The sequence below is a fragment of the Mangifera indica genome, unplaced genomic scaffold (genome assembly GCF_011075055.1).
Source record: "Mangifera indica cultivar Alphonso unplaced genomic scaffold, CATAS_Mindica_2.1 Un_0001, whole genome shotgun sequence".
NCBI lineage: Eukaryota > Viridiplantae > Streptophyta > Magnoliopsida > Sapindales > Anacardiaceae > Mangifera > Mangifera indica.
Genome location: NW_025401093.1, coordinates 1,315,111 through 1,324,778, shown reverse-complemented (window position 1 = coordinate 1,324,778; position 9,668 = coordinate 1,315,111).

Sequence of the window (9,668 nt, the reverse complement as noted above, 5' to 3'; positions counted from 1 at the left end):
TGGGTGCAGTTTTGGACATGTATATAATAGTCTAATTGCCACCCAACTACCTGTAACTGCCCTTCAGCAGTTTTAATGAGACAGAGTTTGTTGACTTGTCATGAGTATTCCTAGACCCAATATCTTTCATTCACACGACAAAAAACTCAAATCAGATACTTAGGCACAAAAATCTCATACGATTGTATGTTTCATATTTGCAAATGTGTCATGCGACCACACGAGCAACTTGTACTTGAGAGCTTATTATTATACATATGTTAGGAATAACATCATCGCTTCAACCAAAATAAAAATATAATAAAACATTTGGCTCACAATATCCTAAACTTACTCGATAACATTAGCTCCCTTTAATCCCTTATTTATCATTGTGTTATTTTCTTATGTATCTATGATCAAGTCCATTCTCCCATATGAGTGACATGATCAGCCAACCAATGGACACACGTAATATATAAGTCTCTCTTCTACTCGAACTTCTCAATTTAAACTTAATTATTTTTCCAGTCATGTTCCATAGACTGAATCGCGTGTGGTCATAAGTGTCAAACTAAGATAACAACACTAAGAGTATACATCAAATAATAGCAAAGTCAAAGGGTACTAACATAAGGTAAATCTCATAAAGTCTTACACAGTGAGGAAGTAGAGATTCATCCTCCCACTACTTCAACTGGTTGTCTTACTTATACATACATGGTATGCAGTGTGTATTTTATCAAATGTCATTACCAACATTGTATAGATTTGGGTGCAGTCGTCGCACCCGATGCCTAACCTGAGTTCTTAATCATTTTTACACTTGCAAGTATTTCTACATATTAAAAACTCACATCTAATATTCAAAAGTTATTTGGATGTGGGGAATCCAAATAGATCATTTTCAAAGGTATCTATCCATGACTTCATCTTGATTGATCATCAAGATAACATTGTAACTTTGACAAATATTTTCTTAAAAAAGTTGTCTCCTATTGGCATGTCCTCCCAATGCAACTTTTCTAAAAAATAATGTCTCATCTTTACTTGCTCTCTTAGTGCCAAAGATGATTGCTCGTGTGAGTGAGCCAATCTCTAACTTTTGTGACATTGTAAACTTGTTGAGTTAAAAAAAATATGTATTTAGTGAAAACCCAAGAATTTTGGGATGCAAGCTCAAAACAGAACAAATTTAAATTCATGGGTTTCGATGTTGTGTCACTAGTACAATATATAAGTTCAACAACTTATCAATCATAGTCTAATCAATCAAAAAATTTAACATGTGCAATATATACATCTCTTGAAGCAAGTTCGGTTAAAGGATCAGTGACCATACAATGCGTAGAATTATATTGTACGATCATTTTCTCTTTAGAAATGATGTCTCTAAAAACATTATGTTCAGTGTCAATATGTCTGGTTATTCTACAAAATTTGGGATCTTTTATGAAAGTTATCTTATCTTGATTATATCAATGGACAACTATTACTCCAACAATATCATCTTGTTTACCCAGGTTCACAAAAAATCTTCTTAATCAAATAGTTTCTTTCACAGTCATTGAATAAATTATATATTCAGCCTCCATTGTAGATAAGACTATGCATGTCTATTTCTTATCGCTCCAAGATATGGACCCCTTTTGGAGTAAGAAAACATAGCCAAAAATTGATTTATGTTGGTCTAAATTACCTCCCTAACTGGCATCTCAATAGCCAATCAAATGCAAATTCAATCCTTAATCACATAAACAATAATCCACAGAGCCTTTTAAATATATCAACATCCTTCTGACAACCTTTCAATGCTCTTTTCAGTATTTGACTCAAATCAACAAACCAGTCTAACAACAAAAAAAATGTCTAGGCATGTACGCACCATAGTATATATAATGCATCCGATGACATTTGAATAAGTAACTATTGATATTTCTCTGCTTTCATCTTAAGTTTTAGGATATATCACTTGACTCAATAATTCGCCATTTGATACAATTGTATCAATAAGTTTGCAGTTTACCATATTAAATCGTTCTTGAATCTTTTGAATATTATGCTCTTATGACAGAGTCAAAAGTTTCTTTAATCAATCTCTTTGAATTTTAATTTCCCATATGTAATTTGCTTACCCACATCCTTTAGGTCAAAGGCATCGAGAACCATCCTCTGATGATCATCTCTTACTTCAAATCATTTCTAGCTATCTACACATCTCACACACAGAGATAGAATTGTAAATTTATCATCAGACTTTGTCATATAAACATAGTAGTCTTGATTAATCATATTAAAATTATAAAACATTAAGTCTTATGAAATTTTAAGTACCACTGCCTAGATGATAATTTTAGGCATGTAATGTTCTTGAAGCTTGCACACTTTGTGTTTTTGATTTATAACTATGAGATCTATAAATTGTTTCATATAGATTGCTTTGTCAAGTTTTTTATTAAGGAAAATTGTTTTGACATTTATCTGATGCAATTTTAAAAACCTTAAGCGGGGATAAATCTTTTGACCTTAAAAAAAAACCTTACTCCTAAATTGAACAATTGAAATACTTTTTGGTGAATTTCGTTGTATTATTGCAATTATTATACATTTAGTGAGATTGAAAAAAACCAAATTGTTGGTATGTTGCTTTCTTCCCTAATTTTGTCTTTGAAAAACTTGCTTGTAACATTTTAAAGGATAGCAGTTGTGATACTAATTTAAAATGAAAAAAATTATTATTAATTTATAAGGATGAATTTTTTTAGGGAAATTAAATTAATTACCCATTTTACCCCTTATTAAGCAAAAATGTCCATTTTTCTCATTCTTGGTTTATATATAAGAGCAATTTGGCCATTTCACAAAAAGAAGACATTTTCGCGTAATCCTTAGATTTACTTATCAACAACTAATCAAATAGTTCAATCAAATCTCATTTTTTGAAATATACTTTACACATAATAAAAGTATTAATTTAGATATTAATGATAATATGTGTGATTAATAATTTTGAATTAAAAATAAAGTAATATTCAATTATATAATAAAATATCATTATTAAAATCTAAATTAATATTCATAATAAATACATATAACAATATTATTTAGAAAATAATGGCCTAATAAATGCAAATGGCTTGGCTTATTATTCTTATCTCTATTAAGTTTTGTCGGCTTAAAAACTTTTAATTACAAGCCAAAAGACTTATCCCACGCAAGGTTTGATAACAAAGTCCCACTCAGAAAAATTTTAAAAATTTAAATACTTATCTATGAACTATTACTGTTAATGATTTCCATTAAAAGAAATAGTAAAATAGACAATTTATATTATAATAAAAAATTTAATTTTTAATATATATTCTTATAATATAGATCTCTCTGTTTTTCAAAATTTAAAATTTTACTTTATTATTTCTTAAGCCCAATCAAAATCAAATCCATTGCCACCTTGCTTACCAAATCCAACGCCCTTCTAAATCAAATTCAAATCCGTTGGTTAAGCTTCTCACGCCTCTGCCACTCAGCTTCTACATGATTCAATGGTTCTTCTTTCCCATTCCCAGGCTTTCTCCTTCTCTTCCCTGACTTTCTCTCATGTACTTGAGATGAGAGTCATCCTTCTACTCCAATCTCAAATGAATAACTATGATGGAGAATGTTTTGCTCTCCCTTGGCCAAATTGCACTGTCGACAACCAACTTGCAATTTATGGCCATGCATGTTTGCCTTCGAACATACACTCAATGCACCAAAGCTTGCAGCTTAACCAAACTCCTCAGTGCTTGAAACACCTGCCTTGCCTGTCACATTTTTGGATTATCAAAACCCATAAAGAGTCTATTAGTATGCATTACCTTCTAAAATAAAATAATTTGTTAATAGAAAAGTAGTAAGTTAGATATGTTAGAAGATGACCCCTAAAATTTGCTTGAATTTTGATGGCTGCAATATCTTCCTTGGATAGTTCTTTCTTCTTAAATGAACAAAGTGAAACAAAGCTTGGGTCACTAAAGTTGGCTTTCTCTTCTGAGATTTCTTCTTCTACTACTCCAATGATTACTTCTTGGCTGGGACTTAGACTATGAAAAATAGTGATGTCTCAATGAGATGCCCTATTGAACTTGTTGGCATGAGCTGTAACAATCAGTTTGAGAGATTTTAGGAAGTGATTTATTTCTATTTACTGTATATATCCCAATTGTTATGGGATTCTGTTAGTAAACTTACAAATTTAGGTCCATAATTGTAGCTCTACTCTTGTATAAATAGGTACGTGTATATTGGAAATAATATAGAAGAATTCTTTCCTATCCTCTCTAAAATCAACATGGTATCAGAGTAGAGATCCTTGGAATCTCTTGGCTTGTTAACAAATTAAGATCTTATTACTGCAATAATAAGCAATCATTAGATTGTGGAAGATGACGGACCCAACTGATCTGATAGAACAGGGACAACAAAGTACTGCTGCTCTCCTGGAAGATCTGACTACAAGAATGACTCAAGTCTTGACTCAGAACCAGATCCAAACTCCAGCAGCGACAAGCGATCCAGCAACTACACAGATTGGGATCAAACTTGACGGAACGAATTATGCACTTTGGTCCCAGGTTGTCGAGATGTATATCTCGGGCAAAGACAAGCTAGGATATATCAATGGTGACTTACCTCAACCAGAACCACATGATCATATGTTCAGAAAGTGGAGAACAGAGAACTCTATGGTGAAAGGATGATTGATCAATTCGATGGACCCCTCATTGATAAGTAATTTCATCCGATTCCCAATAGCCAAACAAGTATGGGACTCTATTGCTACAACATACTTTGATAGGAATGACAAATCCCAAGTTTATAACTTGAAGAGAAAAGTATCACGGATGAGACAAAATGGGGAACCCATTGAAATGTACTACAATGACCTTCAAGGTCTATGGAGGGAGATCGACTTCCATCGCCCAAATCCCATGGAATGTGCAGGTGACATACAGAAGTATAATACTATCATTCAAGAAGACCGGGTTTACGCTTTCCTTGATGGATTAGATGATAGACTAGACAAGATCAGGAGTGATGTCTTACAACTCCAACCCTTTCCCACAGTAGAACAAGCCTATGCCTATGTCCGACGAGAAGATATCAGACAATTAGTCATGGTCTCACACAATGATAATATTACTACTACTGCTATGATTTCTAGAGGTGCTAAAACTGTTCCTCAACTTCGAGTAATGAAACAGAGGTCCTCTGCATCTAGCGGTGGAAAATTAAATACCCCAGATAAGGTTATAGGGCAAATTAAGAATGGAGAGAGTGGTTGTTCTCATTGTGGAAACTCGAAACATACTCGAGAAACCTGTTTTAAGCTGCATGGCTATCCAGACTGGTGGCATGAACTTAAGGCTCTAAAACAAAAGGAATTGAAGGAATCCAATGAAGGAACTGCACGGGTAGCAATGGCTTGTACTGGATCGAAATTATCATTAGCTCAAACTGTGCAATCTGAACTTGAACAAACAACTGACTTCAAGGATTCAGGTAACAGTTTTGCTCTACTAGTTTCGAATGAACAGAAACAAGATGAATGGATTGTAGACTCCGATGCAACGGACCATATGACATTCTGTCCAAATGATTTTGTCACAAACACGGAACCACAAAAAACAAGTATCTCTAATGCTAATGGAGTCATGTACCCAGTCACGGGTGCTAGAACAGTGGAGCTATCACCCTTAATATCCTTATCCAACACTCTTTTAGTACCATCTCTTTCAAATAAATTATTGTCAGTAGGGCAAATCACTGAAGAATTGAATTGTATGGCACTAATGTTTCCAAATTTTTGCTTATTTCAGGATATTCTCACGAAGAAGATCATTGGGCATGGTACTAAGAGAGAGGGGTTATATTATATAGATGATTTCAGCTCTGGCAAAGCCAACCATATGAACTGCGTGACTGATACAATAGAAAAACAAATCTGGTTATGGCATCTTCGCTTGGGACATCCATCATTTAGTTATATGAAACATTTATTTCCGAAACTATTCCTCAATAAAGATTGTTTAGTTTTCAAATGTGAAACTTGCATTTTAGCGAAAAGTCATCGTGTATCTTTTCCTATTAGTCATAATAAAAGTAATACTCCTTTTGCTCTAATTCATTCAGATGTTTAGGGTCCATCTCTCATTACAACTGTTCATGGTGTATGATGGTTTGTAACCTTTGTAGATGATTGTACCAAAATGACATGGCTATACCTGCTGAAGCGCAAAGACGAGGTGTTCAAGGTGTTTTGTGCATTCCATGCTATGATTCAGAATCAATTCTCAGCCAAACTCAGAATTCTACGATCTGATAATGGAGGGGAATATGCAAATCAAGATTTTATGAGGTATTTTCAACAACATGGTCTCCTACATGAATATTCTTGTAGTAAAACCCCACAACAGAATGGCGTGGTAGAACGAAAGAATCGTCATATCTTGGAAACAGCCCGTGCTTTGTTAATTGGAGCAACAGTGCCTAACCGACATTGGGATAGTACAGTTGTAACTGCGGTTCACCTCATGAATCGCATGCCTTCTAAGGTGTTGGGGTTTAAAACTCCCTTACAAGTTTTATCAGAACATGTTACACTACCATCTATCCTCCTTATTCCTCCACGGGTATTTGGTTGTGTTGCATTTATGCATCTCCACAAAACTCAACGAACCAAACTGGATCCTTATACTATTCGTTGTATTTTCTTGGGGTATGGTACAGATAAGAAGGGATATTGCTGTTACCATCCTTCCACTAATCGAACCTACATAACCATGGATGTTACTTTCTTAGAATCAGAGAATTTCTACTCACCATCACCATTAACTTCTCCTCTTCAGGGGGAGATATGGGTAGAAGAGCAAAAGTGGTAGGAATGTGAAAATATTTCACCGGTTAATGCAGAGACTATTCCAAATATGGACATTGTGGGTTTAGGTGATGTAGCAGAGGTGAATGAAAATAGAGTGGAGGTGCATGAAAACGAACCAGGTACTACAGCAGATATTGCCACAGTCGAAGAAGGAACGCCTATAGGTACATGTCACATTCCTCATGATTTAACCAACAAAGGAACCCCTCTACTCAATGTACCAGACAATGATGATTCCTCTAATGAGATTTTCCTTGAGGTAACTTCTCCTGCTCCATCCTCTAGTCATGTTTTGGATAAATCCAGTTATCACTTACCTTTCAGGCATAATAGAGGCAAGCCCCCAGTTCGATACTCACCTGACATTGAAGGAAAACAGTCAAAGTATCCAATATCTAATCATGTAACCACTCGAAGGTTGTCTGAACCACTCAAGAAATTTAGTGATGATTTATCTTCTTGTACGATTCCAACTGGAATCCATGAGGCTTTAAGGGATCCAAAATGGCTCCAGGCAATTAAAGAAGAGATGGAAGCTTTGCAGAAAAACAACACATGGGACCTGGTTCTACTGCCAGAAGGGAAGAAAACTGTTGGGTGTAAGTGGGTCTTCTCCATCAAACACAAAGCAGACGGGTCTATTGAGCGATATAAGGCGAGACTAGTGGCTAAAGGGTACACCCAAACCTATGGTGTTGACTATCAAGAGACATTCTCTCCAGTGGCAAAATTGAATACTGTACGGGTATTGCTATCTTTGGCTGTAAATTTGGATTGGCCACTTCATCAGTTTGATGTAAAGAACGCCTTTCTCCATGGAGATCTTGAAGAGGAAGTGTACATGGACATCCCACCAGGTTATGCCTCATCCGATACTAGGATGGTGTGCAGGTTACAAAGAGCTCTGTATGGACTAAAATAGTCACCACGTGCATGGTTTGGCCGTTTCAGTATGGCTATGAAAAAATATGGGTTCCAACAAAGCAACTCGGATCATATTCTTTTCCTAAAACAACAACATGGAAAAGTGACTGCCTTGATAATTTATGTAGATGACACGATAATTATAAGGGATGATACTGAGGAAATTTGGAAGTTGCAAAAACATCTTGCTGCCGAATTCGAAATGAAAAATTTAGGAGGTCTCAAGTACTTCCTAGGAATTGAGGTGGCTAGATCGAAACAAGGCATATTTCTCTCACAGAAGAAGTACGTACTGGACATGTTAACTGAGATAGGGATGCTCGATTGCAAACAAGCCAACACACCAATGGTTCAAAATCAAACACTAGGAGAATGCTCAGACCAAGCGCCAACAAATAAAGAGAGGTATCAACGTTTAGTAGGAAAATTGATTTATCTATCACATACTCGCCCCGATATTTCATATGCCGTCAGTAAAGTTAGTCAGTTCATGCATAATCCAACTGAAGAGCATATGAATGCTATAATTCGAATAATCCGTTACTTAAAGTCAGCACCAGGGAGAGGACTCATGTTCTCCAAAAATGGTTATTTGCAAGTTGAGGGCTATACAGACGCGGATTGGGCAGGTAGTGTATCTGATAGGAAATCTACTTCTGGGTACTTCACATTTGTCGGAGGTAACTTGGTTACCTGGAGAAGCAAAAAGCAAAAGGTGGTTGCATTATCGAGTGTCGAGGCTGAGTTTCGAGGAATAGCAAAAGGGGTTTGTGAACTCCTATGGCTTAAAAGATTATTAGCAGAATTGGGTTTTGGTCTAAACTCAGCGATGAACTTATATTGTGATAATAAAGCTACTATCGAGATTTCTCATAACCCGGTTCAGCATGACCGCACTAAGCATATTGAGGTAGATCGGCATTTCATCAAACAAAACTGTGAGGAAGGAATAATTAAATTCCCATTTGTCAGATCAGAAAATCAGCTTGCTGATATACTTACAAAGGCAGTCTCGAGTAGGAACTTCCATAGCTCACTTGACAAGTTGGGCATCAAAGACATTTTCGCACCAACTTGAGGGGGAGTGTTGGCATGAGTTGTAACAATCAGTTTGAGAGATTTTAGGAAGTGATTTATTTCTATTTACTGTATATATCCCAATTGTTATGGGATTCTGTTAGTAAACTTACAAATTTAGGTCCATAATTGTAGCTCTACTCTTGTATAAATAGGTACGTGTATATTGGAAATAATATAGAAGAATTCTTTCCTGTCCTCTCTAAAATCAACAGAACTTTCTTCTAACAAGATCGAACCAATTTCTGGACTACCCATTTCTTCTTTTTGAGTGTGTGTCAACTTCAATTGGCACATTCTCCTCTCAACTTCTACCAAACTTTTGTCCCCCGGAGAATTCTTTTCTCCCATTGCACCATCTTTTGGGTGTAAACAGGGCCTATTCCTCCAAGTCAAAATAGATCCACCAGATTTTAGGCTAGAAGCATGCTAGTAAATTGCATAGTTCCAGTTGGATCCGTCAACGACTTGGCATAGCCCCTGCTACACACCCAAATCAGCGGGAGAAACCATATCAGCCAAGACATTTTTCCAACCATTAATTTCAATCTCATCAAACTATAAATTCAATAATTTATTCTTAATTATGTTGTTTTAATTTCAGTTTAAATATATAAAGTGATTCGGTCATTACATTATTTAGGGTAAATTAGCAATTTCTGTTCAATTACTAAATTAAAGAATTTAAATTGATACTTTAATTTCAAATAAATTAATTAATGACGGTAGTTTGGTCATTATACTAGAAAAGGGTAAATGGGCATTTAAA